Source organism: Physeter macrocephalus, chromosome 4, assembly GCF_002837175.3.
Source record: "Physeter macrocephalus isolate SW-GA chromosome 4, ASM283717v5, whole genome shotgun sequence".
Taxonomy (NCBI): Eukaryota; Metazoa; Chordata; class Mammalia; order Artiodactyla; family Physeteridae; genus Physeter; species Physeter macrocephalus.
Genome location: NC_041217.1, coordinates 135,320,786 through 135,346,068, shown reverse-complemented (window position 1 = coordinate 135,346,068; position 25,283 = coordinate 135,320,786).

The window sequence follows — 25,283 nt, the reverse complement described above, 5'->3', positions numbered from 1 at the left end:
CCATGAGCCATGGCCGCTGAGCCTGCGCGTCCGGAGCCTGTGCTCCGCAACGAGAGAGGCCACAACAGAGGTAGGCCCGCATACCACAAAAAAAAAAAAAAAAAAAAAAAAATTACTGCCTGGCAATTAATTTGACACTCACGCGGACTTGCGCCATCTCTTGAGTTGTATTGACCTATAATTTGAACACTTCTTGTTATTAAACATTTCACATGGGGATTTATGTCTTGTTTTCACAACTGGACTGAGAGCTCATTCATTCATGCAATAGGCACTCACTGAATTATGCACTGGGCATTGTCACATGGGTTGCCTCATTAAATCCTCCCTTCTTCTCCGTGAAGGTCTTTGTTCAGACCCGACTGTGTGTCATAGGCTCTGTGCTCAGTGTACGATATCATTGGTCCTCGAAGAACTCAAACTCAAGTGCCTTGAAGGGCTGCATTAGTAAGCTCGAGGGAAGCAGTTGATTGCTTAGAGGGAGGGAGTGTATTTGCACGGGGTGTCTGTACGTGGCTGGGCAGCTCATACACCTGCAAAGGGCCCCAATGAGAGGGTGAGAATGGGCTGAAATGCAGCCTGCCCTGTGCTCCCCAAACCATGCACCGGGGGACAGAGCAAAGTCTAGCTGCAGGTAGGAACAACTTTTCTTTCACTGGAAGGCACTTCGGCCTACCAAGAGTTACTTTTTTTCCAAGTGCACAAGGACACTGCAGGTGCTAAGGGAGGGCCCATTACTTATGCTGTGTACTAGGGATAGGCAGAAAATCAACTTTAGGGTGCACACCTGCCCATCCCCCAGAGGCATTAAAATCCAAGTAAATGGATTTTTATACAAAGGGAATACTTCTGTAAAACAGATTCCACTTGGAGCCACCGCTAGTTTCTAATTGATTCCTTAAACAACCCTACAAAATAGACATTAGCCATCCAATCGAATAGTTGGGACAACTTAAATCTCAGAGAGATGAAGTGACATCTTTGAGGTTACAGTTTAGGATGTGAGGTTTAAACAGGTAAAGTAAGTGCGAGAGCTAGAACTGGAACTCGGCTTCTCTAACGTAATAGGTCCTGGGCCCCCTCCTCTTGATCACTTGGCTTCTGCAAGACTCCAAGCATCCAGTGGGGCACTTAGTCCAATGAGGCCCAGGAAGATCCGCTGATTTGGATTTTAAGTGTGTGCTGCTGTCATTAAGGAGGCTCCACCCCTTTACACGCCCCGACCCGTATAACCCCGACCGCCATACCCCTGTCCCCCACCCACTGCCCACTCCCAACCCTATCCCCCCCAACCCTGGACCCCCCCCCCCACAGGAACACACAAAGATAACGCGGGGCTTCCCCATCACGGGCCCCTGGGCGCTCCCCTGTCCTGGCGTTGCCACGCGGGTCTCTTCACACCCCAGAAGGAGTCTGAGAATCCCGTGCGGGAGCGGCTGTCTGTCAGCCTTACAGGCAGCGATGAGTCGCTGCCGACAGCAGACATGCCGGGGGCACGGAGGACCCGTTCTGTTTACTTTGCCTCCCTACTGCTCAGTTGTTGAGCCCAATCTGTTTCAGGAGTTCAGTCAGTGAAAAGAGTGAAAAAGAAAATCCTTTAAACCAACTGACCGAGATATTTTACAGGTCTAGCTGGGGGCTTCCCGGCAAAATGAACAGTCTGTGGTTTCCAAGGCTCCTGACTAAATGAGGGCTCCGCTGCCGGCTCTGCTACTCAATCACTGTGTGGCTTTGGACCAGGCACTTGCCCTCTCTGGGCTCAGCTTCTTCTTTATAAACACAGGGCATTGGACTGGATGGGGTCTGAGGCTCCTGGCAGTTCCGTGGGTGATGGTTTAATGACTCTTTGCAACACTGGACATGGGGAAAACATTAGGTATTGAAGGGGGACTGGCCGCTCGGAAGAGAGGAAGATTTGGTAGGTAGATGAGGAGCCCAACCCTCAAACACTGTCAACACTGATGACGTTACTTGACTATCCCGTTTGGTACCCTTATAGGGCCAGGGATTAATGCAGGTTGGTAGGTGTTGGAGGGTCCTATGAGAAGGATTATGCCCTTGGGGATCTGACCCTTTAGAGAAGCAGCAGTGTCCTGTGTTAACAGGATAAGGCCTTTGAAATCAAAGTGCCCTAGGTTCAATTCCTGGCTCTGGGGAATTCCCTGGCGGTCCAGTGGTTAGCACTCCGCGCTTCCACTGCAGGGGGCCCAGGTTCAACCCCTGGTCCGGGAGCTAAGATCCCAAAAGCTGCAGAGCATGGCCAAATAAAAAAATAATAATAAATAAAAAATTAAAAATGAGAGAATGAAAAAAAAAAATCCTGGTTCTGCCTCTAACACTCAATAGATAATTACTGAATGAACGAGCTCACTGTGTGTCCTTGGACAAATTGCTTAACTTCTCTGAGCTGTGGTTTCCCTCTATTGTTAAATGGGACGATAATAACGCTGACCTTACAGGGTTGTGAAATTAAATGAGGTGATACAATTAGCTCCCAGTAGGTAATCAAAAATACTAGTTTTCTTCGCCTTTTCTCTTTCCTTGAAGAGGCACAACATAAAACTGCAAAAAGCTTAAACAAACTAGAACAGAGACAAAGGATCCAGAAACAGAGCAGTGTGTGTGCATATACCCACTTGTGATTTGATGGGTTGGGAGAGAGGACAGGATTTCATGGGAAGCTCCTTAATCCGAATTCTCCAAGAGATGCTTGGAAGTTTGGAACATTCTGCCTGTCTTTCTTTTGCCTTCCTCCCCGTGCTCAGGTTTGGTAATATCCTATGCATCGTTCAGGGCTCAGTTCAGAAGCCACCTCCTCTTTAAAGACTCCTGTGAAGCCTGAGCTATCTGTAACCTCTTCCTCTCTGGACTCTCCCAGCCCCTCCTGTGTGCACCCATCCCTTTGGACTATGTGTTACAGCTATTTGCCTCTTATATCATAAGCCTCATGTTAACGGGCCATTGGTGAGCTGTGGCCGCTGTCTACCTCCCCAACCCCATTTCTGGCCACTCTCCAGCCAGCACCCTCAATCCAGCCAAACCAAACCCCTGCAGATCCTCGAAAGAGCCTTCTGTCTCAGGCCTTGTACGTTTGTGTATGCTGTTTTCCTAGTCCTTCATATCCTTCCCTGCATTCTCCCCCTCTAACTCCCACTGATCTTTCAAGAATTAGTTCAGGCATCATCTTCTCTAAGATTTCCTTGAGGCTCACCCCACACCCTAATCTGTGTTCCCTGATCTGTGATGACACAGTATTGTCATTATCCCTTTTCTCCTCTGACTTCCTGGGGGGTCTATAAGACCCTGAGGGCAGGGACAGTTTCTTTTATCTCTGTATTCCCCAAACCTGGGGTAGAGGTGTTCAATAAATGTTGCTACATAAATAATAAAACAGTGCAAAATTGCAATGTATGCAGTACTTGATATTTTTCTCAGGCTTATGAGGGAAATAAGATAGAGAATTTTGAATATTTGTAATCCCATATCAGAAATAAAGTTTTGACCAAATTCACAAAGCTAGGAAACAACAAAGTAGGAGCTGAAACTCAAGTCCTATGTCTTTGAGTGCATCCTTTGAACGGCCCCAAAGTAGTACTGTTTCCTTGCCTAGGTTTTAAACAAGTTGAGAAATAAATAATTGTAATTATGGAGACCAACGTGTCAACTGTATTACTGCTAGAGGCCAATTTGGAGGACATGACTTTAGGTGTCTTAGCCTATGTGGCTTGCAAATATTTAACCCCAAAACTGGGCAGACATGCCCACCCAGTCCAAGGCACAGCTGAACTGTCTTACGTGGGATGTCTACCCAGGTAAGACCTAAGGAATGAGTGAGCAGAGGGGAATCAATGCTCTCTGCAAACAAACTCTCTCCTGAGAGAGAAGGAAGATGGATCTGAGCTAAGCGTGCCTAGTTATTGTTCCTAAATTCACAAGCAGAAAAATTGCTTTAATTCTCCAAGGGAAGGGCAAATAAAGGCCAGGAGCATGCAAAGAGAAACTCCCTCCTCTTCGTGAACAGGAGTGGGAAAAAAAATACCCGTCTCACTCTAACAGCAACCCAGACAACGAGCTTTCAAACCCAATCTGTAGAAAAGTTCAATTCCCTAGAAATCTCCCAGATGAAATTTACCAGGCCCATCCATGGACTCATAGCTTTTCCCAAAATATTGAGTTTGAGACCCCTATGAACATTCGAGCAATGATGTCTAAGTGGTCTAGCGGGTCTACCTACCCGTAGCTCCAGAGTTAGGTCTGGGCTTAAGCGATCACTGTAGCAGTTGTCAGTCTGTAGAGGTAATTAAAGATATGGGGAGTGATAAGACTTTCCCGAGAGTGGGTAGAGTGAGAATGGAAATGAGTCTAAAACTCATCCTTCTAGAACACCATCAGTTAAGAGATAGGAAAAGAGGAAGAGCCTGAAAATGTCACTGAGGAGTGGCTGGAGATGTAGGAGGAGAGGACTGACCTTGTGAACCAAAGGGAAGGGAGGTTTATGGATGAGGGAGTGGTCATCTGTGCCACATGTTGTTGAGGGATCAAGCTTGAAGTAAGAATTGAAAAAAGAGCATTGGATTTAAAGTGTGAAGGTCAACAAGGAGTCGTTTCAGTGAGGCGATATGGGCACAATCCAGAATGCAGGGGATGATTGGGAGGTGAGCGATACTTGCAGATAACTTTCAAAAAGTGTAGTGGGGAGGGAGGATGGAGAGGTAGGGCAGTGGCTGGATATATAGATTAAGTGGAGGAAGAAAGTTTTTCTTCCATTTGAAATATAAAGGTATTTAAGCATGCCTTTGGGAAGAAGGAGCCAGTAGAGAAGGGAAAGAGGCAGACAGAGAGAGAGAGCCGTGGTGCCTGGTGAAGGCAGGAAAATGAGATCCAGAGTACAGGCAGAGAGTTTAGGAACATGGATTTGGAATCAGGCCGATGAAATTCAAATCTGCTTACTAGTACTCAGAACTCCAAGAAGTTATTTAGCATTCCGCCCCCCACCCCAAACTCAGTTTCCTCATCTGCAAACTGGGTATAATAAATAATATCTTCCTAAAGCAGCCATGAGGACTGTAAACAAATATTTGATCCTCTCATTCTGGGCACAGTTAAGATCACACTTCCTCATCCCAATTCAACTTTGGCAAGGACATCAGACTTGCTTTATCCAGTGAGATATGGACAGAGGGGATGTGTGTCACTTCCAGGTGGGAGCCAGTGTGTGCTCCACTCAATTACTTTCTTTTCCCTCTGACGTAACAACCTCAGTGTTCACAGTGGCTGTTCTACCCCATCACGCTGAGCCTCAGAGTCAAAACAAACATAACATTGAGTAGAGCCACCAGCCAACCTACGATAGACATGCAGCAGAAGAAGAAATAAACCTTTGTTGTTTTAAGCCACCTAGATTTTGGGTGAGCTTGTTACTGAAGCATCACCTAACCTATCCTTACTGATGTACTATCTTGTCAAATTACTGTTGAGAGTTACACAAGAAAATGTGAAATTATGGCATACAGAATCAGATAATATGGAAAACAGAAACCATTTAATAAACAATGATTCCTTTCCCTTATTGGGAGCTGTAAACACTCAGTGGATAAAAAGTATGTGAAGTTGTTTATGGGATGCAAAACTTGTTTTAGTAGTAATGATGATAGATAATATTTGTTGAACAATTGCTACAAGCCAGATTCTGGATAGAAAAATGTCTTTGCTTTTGTTTGCCTCTTTTCCCTGGCATTTATTTTCTCTCCTTGCTGATCATTTCTGGTGATCCTTTTCAATCAACTAGATACTGTACAACTTGACTCTCAGTGCAGAAAGGGACCCCAGAAATCACCCAAAGCAATCTCTACCCAATGCCAGGACTTCCTTCACAATTTCCCTGGTATGTAGGCATCCAGATTTTTCTGAATCACTCTCTGTGACAGGTTGCTTGCTACCTCATGTGGCAGTTGCTGGACCATTAGTTCTAATATGTCAGGGCCTATGTTTGCCTTGTTCACTTTGGGATTTCCTGCGGTAACATAGTAGAAAGTCCATAAATATGTATTAAAGGAATAAATTGCCATATGGACAAATTTTGGAGAGCTCTAATTTTAGCTTCCTTGTCTGTAAAATGATGATATTAATACTGATCTTGGAAAAGTTTACATGAGATAACATGTGAATGCACCTGGCACATTGCAGAAACTCTGTTAGTGCTGGTTCCCATCCCTTCCCTCATTTCTCCTTTTTAAAAAGAGCCAAAAATAGACTAACGCTACAATACAGATTGACCCATTGACTCCTCTTTCAACTAATTTTCCATAACCAAACGTATGAGCAATTCCTGGAACAAAGGCACGAGGTGTATGGTGTGCACTTAAAATCATGGACTCGCAGATTTGGGGAGGCAGTGTAGTTCAGTGGTGAGGAATTCAGGCTCTGCAGTCTGATAGGTTTGGATGCAAATCCACTACTTGTGGATTGTCTGACCTTACAAGTTTCTTATCTCCGCCAGCAGCCATCAACCTTCTTATCTTTAAATGAGAATATCTCAGGGTTGTTGTAAGTCCTGAAGAAGAAAATTGATGTAAAGTGCTTAGCCCTGGGCCTGGAACATAGCACATACTTATTAAATGTAAGATATTGGTGTTATTAGTTTAGAGTATTAAGAGACCTTAGAGGCCATCTAGGCTAACCCCCAATCAATTCAGAACTCCTGGGTAATTAGATCCTGTCAGTGATGTGTTGGCTTCCACCACCTCCGTAAATAGATATAGTCTGTCATCTTGAAATATCTTGATGTATACCACTAGCTGCTGTAACAAAGAAATCTAGAGTGTATATAGCTCAGATATGATGGGAGTTTCTTTTTTTTATAAATTTTATTTATTTATTTATTTATTTTTGGCTCTGTTGGGTCTTCGTTTCTGTGCGAGGGCTTTCTCTAGTTGCGGCGAGTGGGGGCCACTCTTCGTCGCGGTGCACGGGCCTCCCACTATCGCAGCCTCTCTTGTTGCGGAGCACAAGCTCCAGACGTGCAGCTGTGGCTCACGGGCCCAGTTGCTCCGTGGCATGTGGGATCTTCCCAGACCAGGGCTCGAACCCGTGTCCCCTGCATTGGCAGGCAGACTCTCAACCACTGCGCCACCAGGGAAGCCAGGAGTTTATTTCTTATTCAAGTTCTAAATTGGTTTTCCTGATTAGTGGGTGGTTTTCCTTCAAGTGGTGAGTTAGGGATATAGGTTACCTCTATCTTCAACACCTAGCTTCCAAGGACAACCAAGCTTGTTTACATCAAGCCATTAGAAGAAGAAACCATATCTTCTTGTTAATTCTCTTGGAATTGGAATCACATTTTTTCTCACATTCCATTGATGAGAACGAATCACATGACACTTTCTAAATGCAGTGGGTGCTGTCAAATATAAGAGCTACCTGGCTTAGTGGCTATTTCCCAGTGGCCATTCTATTCTACTTCTCTGAAAGGGGGAGCACGCATTTTGATGGTCAGCTAGCTATATCTTTCATAATTGATAAACCTACTGTCATCTGTATTTTCTTTGCTGTGATTTGCACAGTCCTAGAAGAAAGGTTTTAATTTAAACATGGCAGCCCTAAGGTATTATATACCTTGTGGCATAACTCATAAAAATTTCAAATGAATTTTATGATGGAGGCAAAAAGTAGAATGTAGAATGGGTTGGGAACTTGAAGGAGAGAGTGATAGAGGAACAGAAAGTTAGAACTGAGTAGAGTTAGCAAAAGGTACTTTACACGTAGAATATATCACATAATGCTAACACGAACTCTGTAGGGATGACATATTCCCTCATTCAATAAACAAGGAAACTGAGGATCAAAGAGGTGGCATGGCTTATTCAAGATCACTTAATGTGAAACTACAGAACTCAGACTCAAACCTGAATTGGTCTAACTATAAAGCTGAGGTTCTCCCTTTCTCCAGGTGTGAATGTAAGAGGAGCCTCTCAGCTTAAATATCTCAGTCCTCCCCACTGCCTTGCCCTCTCCTCCAGTTAGTCAAACTTTCACCAATCCCTTCTCTTCCAGGGAGAGTAATCTTGTAAGTGGTTTTAATTCTCACTTTCACTAGCATTGCATTGTACATTTCACCCATAGGTATAATTATAAGCATGTCTACTGCTTGTCCACTTTTATTAACTCCTCTAATCAAAACCATTTTTCCATGTTCCACAAAGGGATATTAATTTTTTTTTCTTTACAGTGGAATCTATGAATATTCCACTTGAAATATCCACCTCCTTTCAGCCAAATCCCATCCACATATTGCCAGCTATGCCCCTGCCATTTTGAATGGGAAGGAAAGGCATAGGATCAGAATTACTGGAATTGGAATATGAAATTCCACATTGGGTTTAGTTTGTCTCTTCAACCCAGTGTGAGATCCCAGTTTTGAGGGATGATAAAAAAATATTAGCTTCATTTGCTCTAGGTGATATCCTCATAAATGATTCATATTTGTCTAATAAATAGTATCCACCCCTCTCATCCAGGAGGCACCCATCAGCCGCAAAGAGCCAACTATTGAATTTGACACTGACAGATGCTTATTTCTGATCACTCTGATTTATAGGAATCTCTTTCCGGCTCTACACACACACACACACACACACACACACACACACACACACCCCCCAGAGTATGTGGTACAATTCATGGGGAACATTAATTAGTGCATATCAAATGTGAGCTTGACAGGGCTATGATTTAAATACAAAGATGCCTGAAGAATTATGGTTCAATATTTGAGCTCCACACTAGTTTGATACTATTGTATTCACCTGAACAAATACAGCCTGGCATTCTACCTTCTCCACAGCTGTTTCACTCTCTCCCTGTAGCCTGGTAGGTATGATGGGGCCTCTTCTGTGAGGAAAATGGGGATAGGATTCTACACATTGCTCAGCAAGTGGAAGACAGCTGAGCGATGTGGTGGGCTCCTCTGCCCTTCCCTCTGCTGTCACCCATTGTGGTTCCATGAGCAGAACAGGATCACCCAATCGGCTGGGTGCCCCATGGAAGCTTTCCTCCAGAATCTGACATATTAACTGTGGGGCATCCATTACTTTTTTTAACCCTAATGAGCCTCATTTTCCTCATCCATAAAGTAGAAACAATAATCCCTACCCCTCACAAAGTTGTATAATTATAAGCATTTACATGCTTAGGATGATCACTTATGCCAAGCTCTGATCTAGCATTTACATGCAATTTCTCATCCATTCCTCACAAGAATCCTATGAATCCATGAATGAAAAGGGAAACTGAGGAGCAAAGAATTAGGGAATTTGCACAAGGGTACCCAACTAGTAAGTGATGGAGTAAGGATTCAAGCAGAAGTCCATACTCTTACTCCATCCCATCCTGTCAGTTCTCTGTTGGCTTTAAATGGACACTCTTCAGTTTAAATCAGCTTAGGGAGAAAAGGGAATTTATTAGTTCTCTCAACTAAATAGTTAAAGGAGTATCTAGCATTTGGTCTGGCTGGATAGAGATTCTCAATGTCAGCAGGGTTCTTTCTCTGCTCTTCTTATACTCTTTGTAGGTTAATTCAATTCTTTCCTATTTCCGCGGTGTCAGCAAAAACAGTCACAAGTGACTCCAGCTTACATCATCCTTATACTTCAAGATATTAAAGGAAGAGAGTATCTTTCTCCAAAGGTCCTGAAAAGGCTTTATTTGGCCTACCTTGGGCATAGCTTGTCCCTCACTGTGGCAAGGGGGGGAGAACTGTGACCAGGATGGGGGCGGAGGGAGGTCATCTTTTACTAAACCCCCTGGAATGAGGAGGAGTGGTTCCTCCAAAGAAAGGGATTCTGAGCAGACATTGGTATATGTCCACCTCATAAGGATTAGAATAGCATACAACAAGAACCTAATATACAGTGCCTCTTATTTCTTAACCCAGAGATGAGACAATTTCTAAAACGTTCTTTTAAAAGTTCTTGCTTCATGAATTCACACATGATATATTCAGATCATTCAATCTGGAATCCCATCTATTCCAAGAATCCTCCACCCCCTCCAATTTTTATCCCTCAAACTTCCCTATTGCCATTCATATTCCTGGCTGGTATGAGAGTTATTTATGGCCATATTTATCCATCAAATTATTCACCCCTAATTAGATTCTGAGCTATGCAGGGACCCAATCTTATTGATGTACAGTAGAAATGGAAGCTGGGGCATTGCACCTGAAGAGATCTAGATTTGAATCCTAGCTCTGCCACTTATGAGCTGTATGATCTGTTGAAGTTACTTATCCATTCTTAACTTCATTTTCCTCATCTGTAATATGGTGATGGTAATACATATCTTTCACTTAAAAATATTATTTTATAGACACATTTCAATTTACAACGTATTTAAGGCAGCTTACAACAATGCATACAATGCAGTAGAAAAACAAAAATATTAGGGCCAGAGAAATAAATTACAGTAGACATTTAAGACATGAGCAAAAGTAAGGATGCCAATATATAGATCTTAATAATTATCACATTATAACAGACTTTACATAATTATTAAAATTGAGCTGTACATTTCTCAGGAAGAAATAGTAGAGGGAATCTTGGGAAATTAAGTGATCTCTCTTCTACCCTCTATGCATCATAGAAATATGAGGAAGACACATCCCCGGTCCTCATAAAAGCAAAGTTTTTCTGGCTCTTATTTCTGAATAGTCACCCAAAAGGGGATTAGGGGTAAATGAGATCTGGAATGATATATAAAAAGCCCCTGATTGTTGGTTCAAAACAAATGCTACCCAAAGACACAAAAAAATGGAATGCCATTTCATGTTCATGGATTGGAAGACTTAGTATTGTTAAGATGTCATACTACCCAAGGCAGTAAAAATCACAATGGCATTTTTTGAAGAAATAGAAAAATCCATCTGAAAATTCATATGGAATTTCAAGAGATTCCCCCCAAATGGCCAAAATAATCTTGAAAAAAAAGAACAAAGGTGGAGGTTTCACACTTCCTGATCTCCAAATCTATTACAAAGTTACAGTAATCAAAACAGTGTGGAACTGGGAGGAAGCCATATAGATCAATGGAATACAGTAGAGAGCTCAGAAATAAACCCATGCATATATGGTCAGATGATTCTTGACAAGGATACCAAGACCATTCAATGTGGAAAGGCCAGTCTTTTCAACAAATGGTGTTGGAAAAACTGGATATCCACAAAAGAATAAAGTTGGACCTTACTTCCACCACTACAAAAAGTAATTCAAAATGGATCAGACATAAGACCTAAATCTATAAAACTCTTTAAAGAAAACATAGAGGAAAAGCTTCATGATATTGGATTTGGTAATGATTCATTGGATATGAAACTAAAAGTAGAGGCAACAAAGATAAAAACAGATAAACTGGAATTATCAAAATGAAAAACTTCTATGTTTCAAAGGACACAGTCGACAGAGTGAAAAAGCAACCTTTTGGGAAAAAAAGTTTGCAAATCATATATCTGATAAGGGGTCAATATCCAGAACATATAAAGAACTTTACAAATCAACAACAACAAGAAAAAACCCCAAATGACCCAATTAAAAACTGAGTAAAGGACTCCAAAGAAGATATACAAATGGCCAATAAGCACAGGAAAAAATGCCCAACTTTGCTGATCACTAGGGAAATTTAAATTAAAATCACAATGAGATATCACCTCACACCCTTTAGGATGGCTGCTAGCAAAACAAACAAACAAACAAAAAAGAAAATAACAAAGTGTTGGCAAAGATATAGAGGAATTAGAACCCTTGTGCACTGTTGAAGGGAATGTAACATGGCCTACCTGCTAGGGAAAACAGAATGACAGTACCTCAAAAAAATTAAAAATATAATTACCATATGATATAATAATAACACTTCTGGGTATATATCTGATAGAATTGAAATCAGGGTCTCAAAGAAATATTTGTGTACCTATGTTCCTAGCATCATTACTCATAATAGCCAAAAGGTGAAAGAAAGCCAAATGTCTACTGACTGATGAATGGATATACAAAACGTGCTATACACATACAATGGAATATTACTCAGCCTTGGAAAGGAAGGAAATTCTGACACGTGTTACAACATAGATGAACCTTGAGGACATTATGCTAAATGAAATAAGGCAGTCCCCAAAGGTAAATACTGTATGATTCTTCTACATGAGGTATCCGGAGTAGTCAGATTTATAGAAATATAGAAAGTAGAATGGTGGTTGCCAGGGACTAGGGGGAGAGGGAAGTGAGTTGTTGTTTAATGGGTATAGAGTTTTAATTTTGTAAGATGAAAAGATCTGGTGATTGGTTGCACAACAATGTGAATGTACTTAACACTACTGAACTGTACACTTAAAAATGTTTAAGATGGGGGAGAGATAAATTAGGAGTATGGGATTAAAAGACACACACCACTATATATAAAAATAGATAAACAACAAGGATTTACTATATAGTGCAGGGAACTATATTCAATACTTGTAATAACTTACAATGAAAAAGAATCTGAAAAAATATATATATAACTGATTCACTTTGTTGTACACCTGAAACTAACACAATGTAATAAGTCAACTATACTTAAAGTTTAAAAATATTTTTAAATGTTTAAGATGGTAAATTTTATGTTAAGTGTATTTTGTCACAACTAAAATTTTTAAAATATTAAAAAAGAACAACAGTAAAAGTCAGTTGCTTCCTAATGCAAACTTCCTTCCTCTCTTTTCCTAGCAGAGTGCTTTTCACAAAGCAAGAATGGATAAAATTTGGTTGGGAAGTTCTGGAAAAACTACAAGAGGAGACACTTTAATTGCAACACAAAGAACCAGATAGACAGCTCCAGAACAGAGAACAAGCAGTGTGTATAAAGTGTGTGAGAGAATAGCCTAAGGACCTGGGAGTCCAGGTGGGAGCTGAGTAGAGAAAGTGATGGCCGATGAGGCTAGAGAGAAGCAAGGTTTGTCTGTCCTGGTAAGGAGCCTGGACTTTCACCTGGAGACACCAGGAGGCTTATTACTCACAAAATGGATTGGACTCATCAAAACTGTCATGTCTTCATGATTTGAGAACTGGCTCTCTAGTGTGTGAATTATCCAAGTCTTGACAGTTTCTCTATGCTGCTTTCTTCTTTCATTTCACTGACTGTCAACTTCATAAATATCATGGAACTAAGGATTGTTAGAGATCATGTAAATCATGAGATCTGACTTGGTGGTGGGAGAAGGGGGATGCTACATATAGTCAACTTGTGGTATGGACTCTCCTTACTTCATGAGGGTGACTTTTGTGTCCTGCCCAGTTTGTAGGAGGCCAGTATATACAGGAGGCACTCTCTAACTACCAGTAGAACACGGGAGAAAATGGTACAGAGACTGAAAGCCTATTCCTTAATCTAGTATCGCTTTGCCTGGAGGTAATCTTAGTCATGATCCGGGGATAAGGAAGCGCTGGGAAGTTCTTATTACCTCTGATGCTAAATGCCCACTACATGGAGGAGGCAAGGTCGACCTCAGAAGCATCTGAATTCAATCCTTCCTTCCATTCACTCATTCAGTCGCTGCCTCCTAAGGGTAGGGCACCACTCTGGGAATTCAGAGATGAATACAGCCTGATCCCTGCCCTAGAGGACCTTACAGTCTCAAAGAGGAAGACAAAGAAATTAACAAATGATGCTCTTATCCAGTGTCACCAACGTTATGTAAGGTACAGTTCCAGACCTACCCCCTCCTTCATGAAGCCTTCTTGACTCCTTGACGGTAACTTCTGGTGGTCTCTCTCCCTAAGAACTCCAAGAGTACTTTAATTCTCTACACCACTCCCCTGGCCCCTGCCAAGCCTGGCCCACTTGTGTAGTTGTTGGCATATATTCAATCCACTGTGTCCTCCTTCATGACAAGGACTTTCTCACAGTGACTCAACACATCCCAGCTTTTCACATATGTTTTTTCCTGCTGGTCCTTTTGCCTAGAATAATCTCCCCAGCCCTCATCCTTCACCTCCTGGTGAATGCCTATTCGGCTTTGAAGGCCCCGCTCAAATTTTCTGGGCAGTCACTCTTACCTCTTTGTGCCCACAGCATTGTCTTCCTACTTGTGTAGCACTTACTGCACTCTTTTGAAATGTATTCATGTACACGTCTTCCTAGTCCACAGGACAGGACTAGAAGCATGGTTTCACCCTCTATCAGGGATGCAGAATCAGGCAGTGTGTTCGGTGAGGTAAAGCAAACTGCTCTAACAGATAAAACCTAAATCTCAGTGTCCAGCTCATGTAAATTCCAACCAGATTTTCCTGATCAGTGACAGTGGGAGGTTGTGCTCGATGCAGTCATTCAGGGACGAATTTGACTGATGTTCTGCCATCTTCATGGTTTCCGAGATCTCCCTGGTGTCCTTGTTAAGTCACCAGATGGGTGACAAAATAGTGGAGAAAGCACCCTCCCTGCCTAACCACCTTTGGCCATCAGGGGCACACATGCCCTCTGTTTACACCCCAGCTGGTCACGCAGCCCCTCCTGAATGTGTGAGGGGGCTAGAAACTGTAGGCCTTGGTAAGACAGCCACTGTCTTTAGAATTACCAAGCCTAGTGGTAATTCTAAACTGTGAAAGGGGAGCAGGGGTTTTTGAAGGACAGGTGGCCATCTTCGCATGGGTGACAAAATAGACCCTTTAAACACATGCCCAACCTACTCAGGAGTTAACAGGGAAATTTCAACCTGCAGCCTGAGGACGCTCAGCATTTAGACACTGAAAGAGAAAGGTGATGTGGGGAAAATTCCCAGATTCCTAAAAGGAACTTGGCAGAGAAAGCCTACAAACAGTATGAAACATTAAAAGATAATGCCATTTAATTTGGTCTTGTAATTATAGTTACTTCTTTCCAAAGAGCCGAGAATAAACACTCTAATTACTCTACAGGTTATATGGAGATTAATAAACCTGACTCCTTCAAATCTCTCCCTGCAGAAGTATATAGCTCATAAACACGAAAAGTCAGGGCTACACCTGACCGGTTGTTAGACCCATCTCCCTGGGTGGAGAAAGAAAGGGATTGTAAGGTGAGTATCTAATTTGCTCCATGAATTGTAACAAACATTTTATATAAGTCATTTAAACTAATTCTCAGAGCAAATCCTTGAGCAGGATATTATTGTCCCAATTTGCATATGAGGAAACTGATTTTCAGAGAGGTGGAGATACTTTCTCAAAGTTGCACAGCTGGGATTTGAGTCTAGGGCACCAAAGCCCACACCTTTTCCACTGCACCAGGTTTTTCCAGGGAAACCTCTAAGGCCTATAGGAAGTCTCTCTTCTCAGAACTCTGCCCATGGAGGATCGCTTGGTTGTAAATATACACCTTTCATACTTAGTTGCCCAAAGGGCAGATGTTGTCATCTCAGATCAGGCCCCTGAGTTATACCAGCAACTGTAGTGAAAAAGCTTCCTGGAGGGGCTTGACCTTCAAATGCCTCCTTCCAGCCCATCAGTCAGAGCCTTTGCTATGACTTTGTGGATGGGCTCTGCTGAGCTCTCACAGAAATCAACACCTACAATTGGACTCCCTCATGCATTTATATTGGCCTCATCAACGGGATGACTCCAGGAGATCAGGACCAACCATCTGTACACCCTGAACGGGGGCTCCAGGAAGAAAAGAATTACCTTGAGACAAACAGCAGGAGACAGAGGCTGCCAAGGTATGGATGAGAGGGAGGCCTTCTTCAGGTAAGGGCACCTGCAATGGGAGCTTCAGAGAGGAGAAATGCCTCTGTCTGCATGAAGCCTGCCCTCCTCTAATGCAGGAGGGTCCCACTTCTCATGAAGAGCCACCTGTGTCCATCTTTTCTCTTCTACACTCTACCTCCCCAGCCATGCCATGTTCTCTTCTTTTACTGAACTCCTGTCTCTTTCTGGGCACTTAGAATGGCTGCATCCTTGTGTAGAAAAAAGCATAGGGGTAGCATAGCATGGGGATTAAGCGAATGCACTTGGCAATGGATAGACTTGTGTTCTGGCCCTGGCTTAACCACCTGAAACCTTGGGCAAATTATTCCATTAGGGACTTCCCTGGTGGCACAGTGGTCAAGAATCCGCCTGCCAATGCAGGGGACACGGGGTCTATCCCTGGTGCAGGAAGATCCCACTTGCCGCGGAGCAACTAAGCCCATGCGCCACAACTATTGAGCCTGCTCTCTAGAGCCCGCGAACCACAACTAATGAGCCCATGTGCCGCAACTACTGAGCCCACGTGCCTAGAGCCCGTGCTCTGCAACAAGAGAAGCCATTGCAACGAGAAGCCCATGCACAGCAATGAAGAGTAGCCCCCGCTCGCCGAACTAGAAAAAGCCGGCACACAGCAATGAAGACCCAATGCAGCCAAAAATAAATAAATAAATTTATTTATTTATTTAAAAAATTATTCCATTATTCTGAGCTTTGGATTCTTCAAAGGTAGAATGAGGATAATAGCAATGCCTACCTCATAGGATTGTCATAAAGACAATCAAACTGTTAAGCTTAATACAATTGCCCAATTTCTGGAAGATTTTTTAAAAGCCTACACATGAAAGACAAGGGATTTGGAATTTCTAAATCCTGCATGGCACTCTCCAGCTACATCACATTGGGCAAGTGACTTAGATTCTCCTGGTACCAGCCCCCTCATCTGTGAAAGAGGAGGGAGAGGAGGAGAGAAGGAGATGGCCTGCCCTTGGACCTTGTGGAAATGATGAAAGTTCCAAATGATGTAACATTTATGAAACCTCTGAGGCAGGAGGTGGGGATGGCAGTCAAGGAGCTCCCTGCTTTGATATAGAAGCAAGACCAAGAGAGAGATCTGACAATCTGTGAGGTGGTCTTACTGTGGGGACCAGTGACTGTTAGAGCCAAAGAGGCTCAGAGAGGAGAGATCCATAAGGGCTACAAGGGGAGGTAGGATGGGCCATGTCCTTATGAATGAATGGGGGTTGGCAGAGATGAGCGGGCCGTTCCATTAGTGGTGAAATGGGCACAGCCCATTTGTTTGGGAAGGAAGGCAAGGTGAGGCAGGTGAGCAGGGAGGTCAATCCACTGACTAAATCATTATCAGGTACAAAGGACCATAACGTGATATAAGTAGGATGGGACCTCACCATGGAAGGGAGTTGGAGAGGGGAGAAGGAAGGAGACAGATGTTTTATTTCTGACTTTTGACATGAGCATCTGTTATCTTTGCCTGCCCAGCGTCCATTTACCCTGGTTGTCCTGTGGGGAGGCCCCACCCAATTCCAGGGACTGGCATCGAAGTCCGTCTGACACTTCACCCAGGTTATAAAGCCTGAAATCTGGCATTCGGCCTTGACTTCCTTCTCATCTAGACAGCCCTCAAGGTCTATAGATTCTACTTCCTCAGTAACTCTTTGATCCACCCATTTCTCTCCATCTCCACTGACACCCCCCCCGCCACAAGCCAAGTCATCCTGAGCACTTACATCTACCTCCTAACTGGTGTCCTTGCCTCCACTCCCCTTTCCTCTAATCCATTCTACTTCCTGCAGCCAAAGCAACTTTTTTCTACAGCACAGATGTCCCTATTCTATTTAATACCATTTGGTGGCTTCACATTTTGTGGCTTCAGAGGATAAAACTCCAAACTCTTTACCGTGGCAGGTCCCTGTTCATTTGGCATCGACTCTAGATCCAGACTGCTTACGTGATCGCTTTGTAATCTCGGGCAGGTTATGTAACTTCTCTGTTCCTCGGTTTCCTCATTTGTAAAATGGATATAATAATAGTACATACTTAAAAAGGTTGTCATGAAGATTAAATAAGATAATATATGTAAATCACTTAGAATAATGCATTATAAATGCTTTTTAATTGTTGCCATCATCACCGCCATCAATATCATCATCTTCGTAGCTCATAATCTTTCCCTTTCGCTCTGTGTTACAGCTACACCGAGATTTAATTCCTCCTAACATACTAGCTCCCCTCAGAATCTTCTTATATGCCGACCCCTAGATCCACATACCATGATTCACCTTTTATCTTAATCCTCTTTCTTAGAAAAGCCTTGCCTGACTGCCTCACATGGGAGTAAGATGCCCATCTCACTTTCCCACTGCACCCCATACTCCCCCACTTTGCAATATTCATCACACTGGTAATTACTTATCCAACATGTCTCTTACCCACTGGATTATAAACTTCTTAAGGACAAGGACCAAGTAAATCTCAGTCACCAATCTTCCACCTGCCGTACTCACCACTGTACCAACTCCCTCATAAAAGGTGTTACCATGTTCCACACCATTTCCTTTCCCTGCGCCTCTCATTTTTGTAGTGGGAGGCATTCCTCCCGTTGGAAATGAGTTTTCCACTTATTTATAGCACTCTTTTATTTAAAATTATTTTTAAAACCAACCAGAAGATTGCATTTTAATCCAACTAGCTAAATTATTTAAAATATCTATAAAGGCCATTTTCAGCCTTTGTTCTAAAAAGGGGGGTGGGGGAGGGAGCAGACTATAGAAGCCACGCATGATCTAGAATTAGCAGTGCTGAGGCTCTGAAGGACCAGCAAAAGCTGCCACTCTGCCCACTTGAAAGATGTCTCCCAAAATAAAAGACATGCCATCCACTGACACTTGCATAGTCTTGAAACCATTCGTGTTCAGCCTCATGCCAAAAGAGTTTGGGAGAAGAGGGAACGAACGGCTGCTCCCAGCTCTGTTGGCAGCCACTTCTGAGGCTGCCATAGCAACAAGTATAGACTAAAAGCGATCCTTCCATATTAGGTGTGAACTGACTCCAAACAAGGAAAATCGCTTTCAGAGAAGAAGCCAACTTCACTGGGAAACTCGTAGGAAGTAATTCTCAGGTGACCCACCCCCCTGCCTTCTACTTCCCAAACCACCATGTGAGTAATAACATGGAGGAGTAAAAATAGTCATAGTAAAACAAATAAACAAACCTTCCATCCCTTCAGATACCCAGGCCTACAACCTTACTTGATAAAGTTGCACAGGAGTCCTCCCCCGCCCCCCAAATCCTAGCACCCTCCCCTCTTGCTCTGATTCTCAGCTGCATTTGTAGCCCATCCATCTGCCAGTGCACATATGGGGAAAAGAGGCAAGCCAGGAAGCAGAGAGGAGAAGAGGATTTGTATTTCATAAGCATGTTCTCAGCACAGGAGTAGAAAATGCGTTCACCCCAAACTGAGAAGAGGCTGGTGGGTCTGGGGTAGTGTCGTCTCAGCTTGGAATGACCCTTCAAATGTGGGTGCTACTCTGCCATTTGTGTTCCAGTGGTGGCAGGACGTGCCTCCCTTCCCACTGCAGCTCCTTACACTGACCACCCAACCACTTCCAACCACTCATCCACTCCCATGCAATAGCAAGACTCTGTGTGGCACATGAGTCCCGGCCCTGCTTATGTCCTTGTCTGTCTTTATCCAGGTTCTCCTCTTCGGCACTAAATGAGCTCAGATCAGAACTCTGACACATAGTTACTGTGCAACCTTAAGCGAGTACCTTCATAGCTGAGCATCAGTTTCCTCAGCTATAAAACAGGGCTAATCACATTGCCAAAGTTAAAGGCAAATTGTGAGGATTAAATGAGATGATGCATGTAAACCTCTTATCACAGTATCTGGCTCACAATAAATGATCAGTAAATGCTAGCTTTTTCCACTCTCAAGCTTCATCTTCGAGCTCACCTTGGAGCTGCCCACAATATCTAGTCTTGGCAGATTTTGTCCTTGGGGCAAAGACCACGTTGGCTTATTTATCTTTGTCTCACTGATTTGTCTACAGTCCCAGTTACCGAACACATAGTGTCTGGCTCAGTGTAGGTGTTTAATACATGTTAGTGATAGAAATGCACAAAATTGATGGATGGCTTAACGAATGGATGGGTAGATGTTTGGAAGCATGAATAATAAAGGGGGGAAATGCACCTTTTTCTTGTCACATTGAATGAAGAATCTTGTTCTCTGACAAGCCATCCAACAGAGACAAGTTGCCCGGGTGTGTTCACAGACTTGCCTGATCATCAGGTCTCTTCTGACCAGTGGCTGCTGCATGGAGCTGGCTGGATATTTCCTTTTCCATCCATATGGGAACGTGGGAATTTGGCTAAAGTGCTGGTATTTTGTTTTGTTTCTCTTTCTTGTCTTGACACTGAGGCTCCTTTTCTTTCTCTCCTTGGGAGTGCCAGCACAGATGCCAGCTGGCCCCCTGGCTCAGTTAACCCCATCCAGCCCACCCTTGGAAAGCTCTGCCAAGGCTCCATATTGCTTGGCGTTGCTGTGAACCCACATGGCTCCCTGCCTCTTGATGTTTACACTGCTACCCTGCCTCTCCTTCAGTTCCCCCAGCCTGGCTTCTTCCATTGAACAAAGCCACATCAGAAGAGACCTGGAACAAGCACAGACCTAGAAGGAAGGCAATACATAAGGCTGTCAGGTGCTTTCCCTTGTGCCCATGGCACAGCTATGACCACTTTATAAATGAGGAAGCGGAAGCTCATAGAGGTGAAGTCACACAGCTGGGAAGATATGAAGTCAGAACTCAAACCCAGGCCATCTGACCACAGAGCCTGTGCTCATTTCAATGCACCCCAAATCCTCTCATTGAAATTCCAGTGGATTTTTTCCTATCCTTCTTGTCTTCTATCCCAGCTCCACAGTCTATGTTAGGTTTCTTGCTTCCTTATTATCTCTTACTTTACAGAGGGGTAAACTCAGGCTCAGAAGTAGTGAGGGGTCTATGCAATCATGAAGTCTTATTATTGGGAAGGAAACAGAGATGATGGAATCCGTCCAGATGATGGAATCCTGGCCAACCTCATATACACTAAAGCAGCAGAGCTAGTCCTAGAGTGGACACTTTCTGATTCCTTGAGGTCTAAGCTAACTCCATAGCATCCTCTGCTTACACTGTGTGGTATTTATAACATACGTTGAAATCAACTGTTTGTACATCTGCCTCCTCTTCTCTGATGGAGACTTTGTTTATGACATGTTCCAGATATCTAGTGCTGCATAACAAACTACCTCAAAATTTACAGACTTAACCTTTTTATTATCTTGTACAGTTCTATGGGTAACTGGGCTCAGCTGGGCAGTTCTTCCTTGGGGTCTCTCATGTGGTTACAGTCAGTGACTGAAGTCAGAATCAGCTGAAAACTCGCTGAGCTGGACACTCAAGATGACTCATTCATTTAACTAGCAGCTGATGCTGGCTCCTGGGTGGGAACTCAGAGGGGCTGTCAACCAGAGCATCTACTCACGGGCCTGGTGCTTTGCTCAGCATGGCAACCGGGTTCCAAGAGCAAGTGCTTCAAGAAGCCCAATCTGGAGCTGCAAGGTTTCTTATGACCTAGCCTCAAAAGTCCCACTATGTCACCTGCCACATTCTATTAGTCAAGCAAGTCACTAAAGTCAGCCCAAATTCAAAGGGATAGCAAAAAGTTTGCCACTATCTTTGATATGCCACAGAAAGAGGGGGTCTTTTAAAATAGATAACTAATAAGAACCTGCTGTACAGCACAGGGAACTCTACTCAGTACTTTGTAATGGCCTGTATGGGAAAAGAATCTAAAAAAAAAAAAGAGTCATATATGTATATGTATAACTGATTCACATTGCTGTACACCTGAAACTAACACAACATTGTAAATCAACTATACCCCGATACAAATTTTAAAAAAAGAGAGAGGGTCTTTTAATCATCTCTGTGGTCTCAACACCTTGAATAGCATCTGGCATACACAAAGACTAAATATTTGTTGACCAGACTCAAACTGACAAATTGTGTGGGATGGAAGAGAGAGAGTGTACTGAGAACAAATTTAGTGACCTCTACTTACTCCCTTGAAATCTCTTGGTGCCTTATACTCCAAATAACATAAATGTGTTTAAAAATAAATCTCTTCCAGCTCATCTGAAGTTTCTGTCTGGATCTCTTTACCAACCGGAAGGACATCAGCACAGTAGCATCATGAGATGGAGAATTTTCCAGACTGGCTGGTTATGTGTATAGACCCTGGAGTCACACTGTTTAAATTTGATTCCTAGCTTTACTCCTTTTTAGCATATATGTTTAGGCTAAAGTTCTTATGTCTCTATTCCTTATCCGTATAATAGGATAATAAAAACTCTACCTCTAGGGTTATTGTGAAAAGTTCATCACTTAGTAGAGCACCCAGAATGTAATAAGTGCTTAGTAAACATTAGCTACTATTTCCAGGCTTTCTTCCCCTTTCTTAAATCTGCATTGAATGAACATCGCCTTAGCTTTTGCCATCCACTTTTCCTTCCCTTTCTCTTTTCAACTACCAGTTCCTACTTTTTCTAGGTATCACCTTTGTTATTATGTCTGGATTTGTATAGAATTTTATACTTTTCGAAGCACTCTTGCATCAATTTAGTGCATCCCCTTAGGATCTTTAAAAAAGATAACAGAATTGTTGCAATTATTGCCATTTTACAGATGATTGAACAGAGGCTAAAAAATGTGAAATATCTTGCTCAAGGTCATCATAGTAAATTATCAGAGCAGAAATAGAATTTCAGTGTCATGATTTAGATTCTAATCATTTCCATAATAACCATGTGATCTCTAATGAGGTCACTGATGATGTCAGATGACACATGACTTCAAAGTCCGAAGGAAGTCATTAGAGTCTGGGCTTTCATGGACCTCAAATTAAAAGTGAACGTTTATTCCTACTGAATTATCAAAATGGATTTAGGCTTCTAGAACAATTTGAAAGGCAATTAATTTTCCAAAAATCAGAGCAGTTGTTCTTGCCAATGGATATTAAATAGAAGTCTTATTCTTATGACGATTTAGAACTTGCTAAGGATTCTTGGAAGCCAGACCAGGATAATTTTGCAGCTAATTCATGGAGGCAGGTGCCCTCTCCCCTCTGGATCTAATTCATGGCTTATGTGAATTCTCTGGTTTGGAGAGACTCTATGCCAAAGACAATAAGACAAACCATCTTGATATGAATCCAGCACACTCAAGGATGACCCAGAGCAAACTGAGTAAACCCTACAAGTATGTGGCATTAGCAAATGAAGGTATTCACAGTGGTAGCCAACACAAAAACTTTCCAACAAGCTAGAGACAGCACAATATGAGAAGAGAGCACTGGACTGGAAATGAGAAAGAAACTTACATGATTTAAGTCTCTATCATGTTCACTTCAAAACAACAAACATTGAGCACCCGCTTGGTGATACGTACTGTCCTAGAGATGGTGACATATGGCCCTTCTTTCAAAGAGCTTGTAATCTAGTAAATCAGAGACACCACAATTTCATGATCATGTGGTAGGTGTCTTGATAGGGAGATATGTAAAATGATATGCAGAGAGTGACATAAGAGCACCTGGAAGGGACACCTAGTCCACACTGGAGGAGGGGCAAGGAAGGGCAGAGGAGGCTTTCCGAGGGAGCTGTCAGCAGATCTGAATTGTGAGCAAACTGTAGGTGTCATAAAGGCATAGAAGAACTTGTAAGGGCACCATAGGCAGAAGGAACAGTATGAGTAAAGCATAAAGCAGGATGGTGTGGGAAAGGGAGACCATAAATCACTCCATGTTATTCAAGCAAAACATGTCAGGCAGGAAGCAGCAGGAGATAAAGATAGAGAAGTAGGCATGAGACAGGCAGTGTGCTCTGGAATTAGTATCATATTATCTAATCTATATGTCACAGTACTTGTTAAGATTTTTAGTATCCCCCTATTTTACAGATGAGAACAATAAGGGCTAAGGACACTAAAGAATTTTCTTAGCTTGTCTCTGAAGCTCTGAATATGTCTCCAGAAAAGCTGTATTCTGATCTCATGTGAGATGCATACAGTTTTTTAGGGAAATGACTCTTCATTTCTGTGTCTCTTGTCCCTTTTTGTTGAAATAAAATGGGACAAGACAGGATACTTTCTCAGGCCACTGCCTGCTGCTGCGTGTTATGACACTACAGGCTCCCTTAGCTGCTGCTGCAAAGCTAGAACCACGTGCTTGTTTTCAGCACCATGGAGAGGTGCCGCAGTGCTGAGAGCTGCAGACCCGAGGGTCAGCCAATGTAGAGGAAACCAGGAAATCACAAATCTTCTTTTAAACAAGACATCAACAAAGCCAGAAGGGCAAGGAGAAGGAATATCAGGAGAGAGAGAAAGGGAAATTGTCCATCACCAGTGTTTTCGCCAGCAGCCACTGAGCAATATGCTGAGTGAGACAAAGCGAACAAAATAAAGGGAATAAATTGTAGCAGCAACATGTCCTCAACATAATACAGATGCTGTAATCATACAAGGCTCATAGTCTGAGTCATTCCGCAGTCATCGAAAACAAAAAAAATTGATGGGATATGCCTTGTGGCCGCTCACAAAAACCAATAAATTAACTTGCTGACCATGGCCTGAGGCAGGGGGAGGCACAGTGAAATTATGTAACTGGTGGTTTATTTCCTGAATCTCACAGCTTCCTCGCCTTTTTCTCTTTCTTACCTTTAAGACAGGTGCTCTATGGTCTCATGTATCTCCCTACGACAATTATAAGTTCCTCTCCAGGTTAGATCCACTATCTGATTTATACTAAGGTGTAAGTGGGTGCTAAAACTTAAAGAGCTGTCTTTCATATGTAAATCAGAAGTGATTGATTCACAATAATTTAAGCTCCATGAGAACAGGATAGTTTTCTTTCTTGTTCACAGCACCTATAATGGTGTTTAATATGTGATCAGTAGCCACAACAGCAATAATATTAACTAATATATATTGAGTGTTTACTATGTGGCATGTGCTCTTTTAATGCTTATGACAGTTATATGAGATAAGTAGTAGTATTATCTCACTTTTCATATGGGGAACCTGGAACATAGAGAAGTTATCAACTTCCCACAGTCATATAGCTAGGAAATGCAGGGGCAAGAGTCCAAGCCAGGAAATCTAAATCCAGAACCCATGTTCTTAACCACTGTACTGTAATGATGAGAAGAAAAGATGGAGAAATGCACAGAGAAACCAGAAAGTGATATATACAATAGTGAAATTTGACTCAAAACCTTAAAAATATTATTAGAGCCTCTGAGGCCTTACAATGAGGATTAAAATAATAATTAGGGCTTCCCTGGTGGCGCAGTGGTTGCGCGTCCGCCTGCCGATGCAGGGGAACCGGGTTCGCGCCCCGGTCTGGGAAGATCCCACATGCCGCGGAGCGGCTGGGCCCGTGAGCCATGGCCGCTGGGCCTGCGCGTCCGGAGCCTGT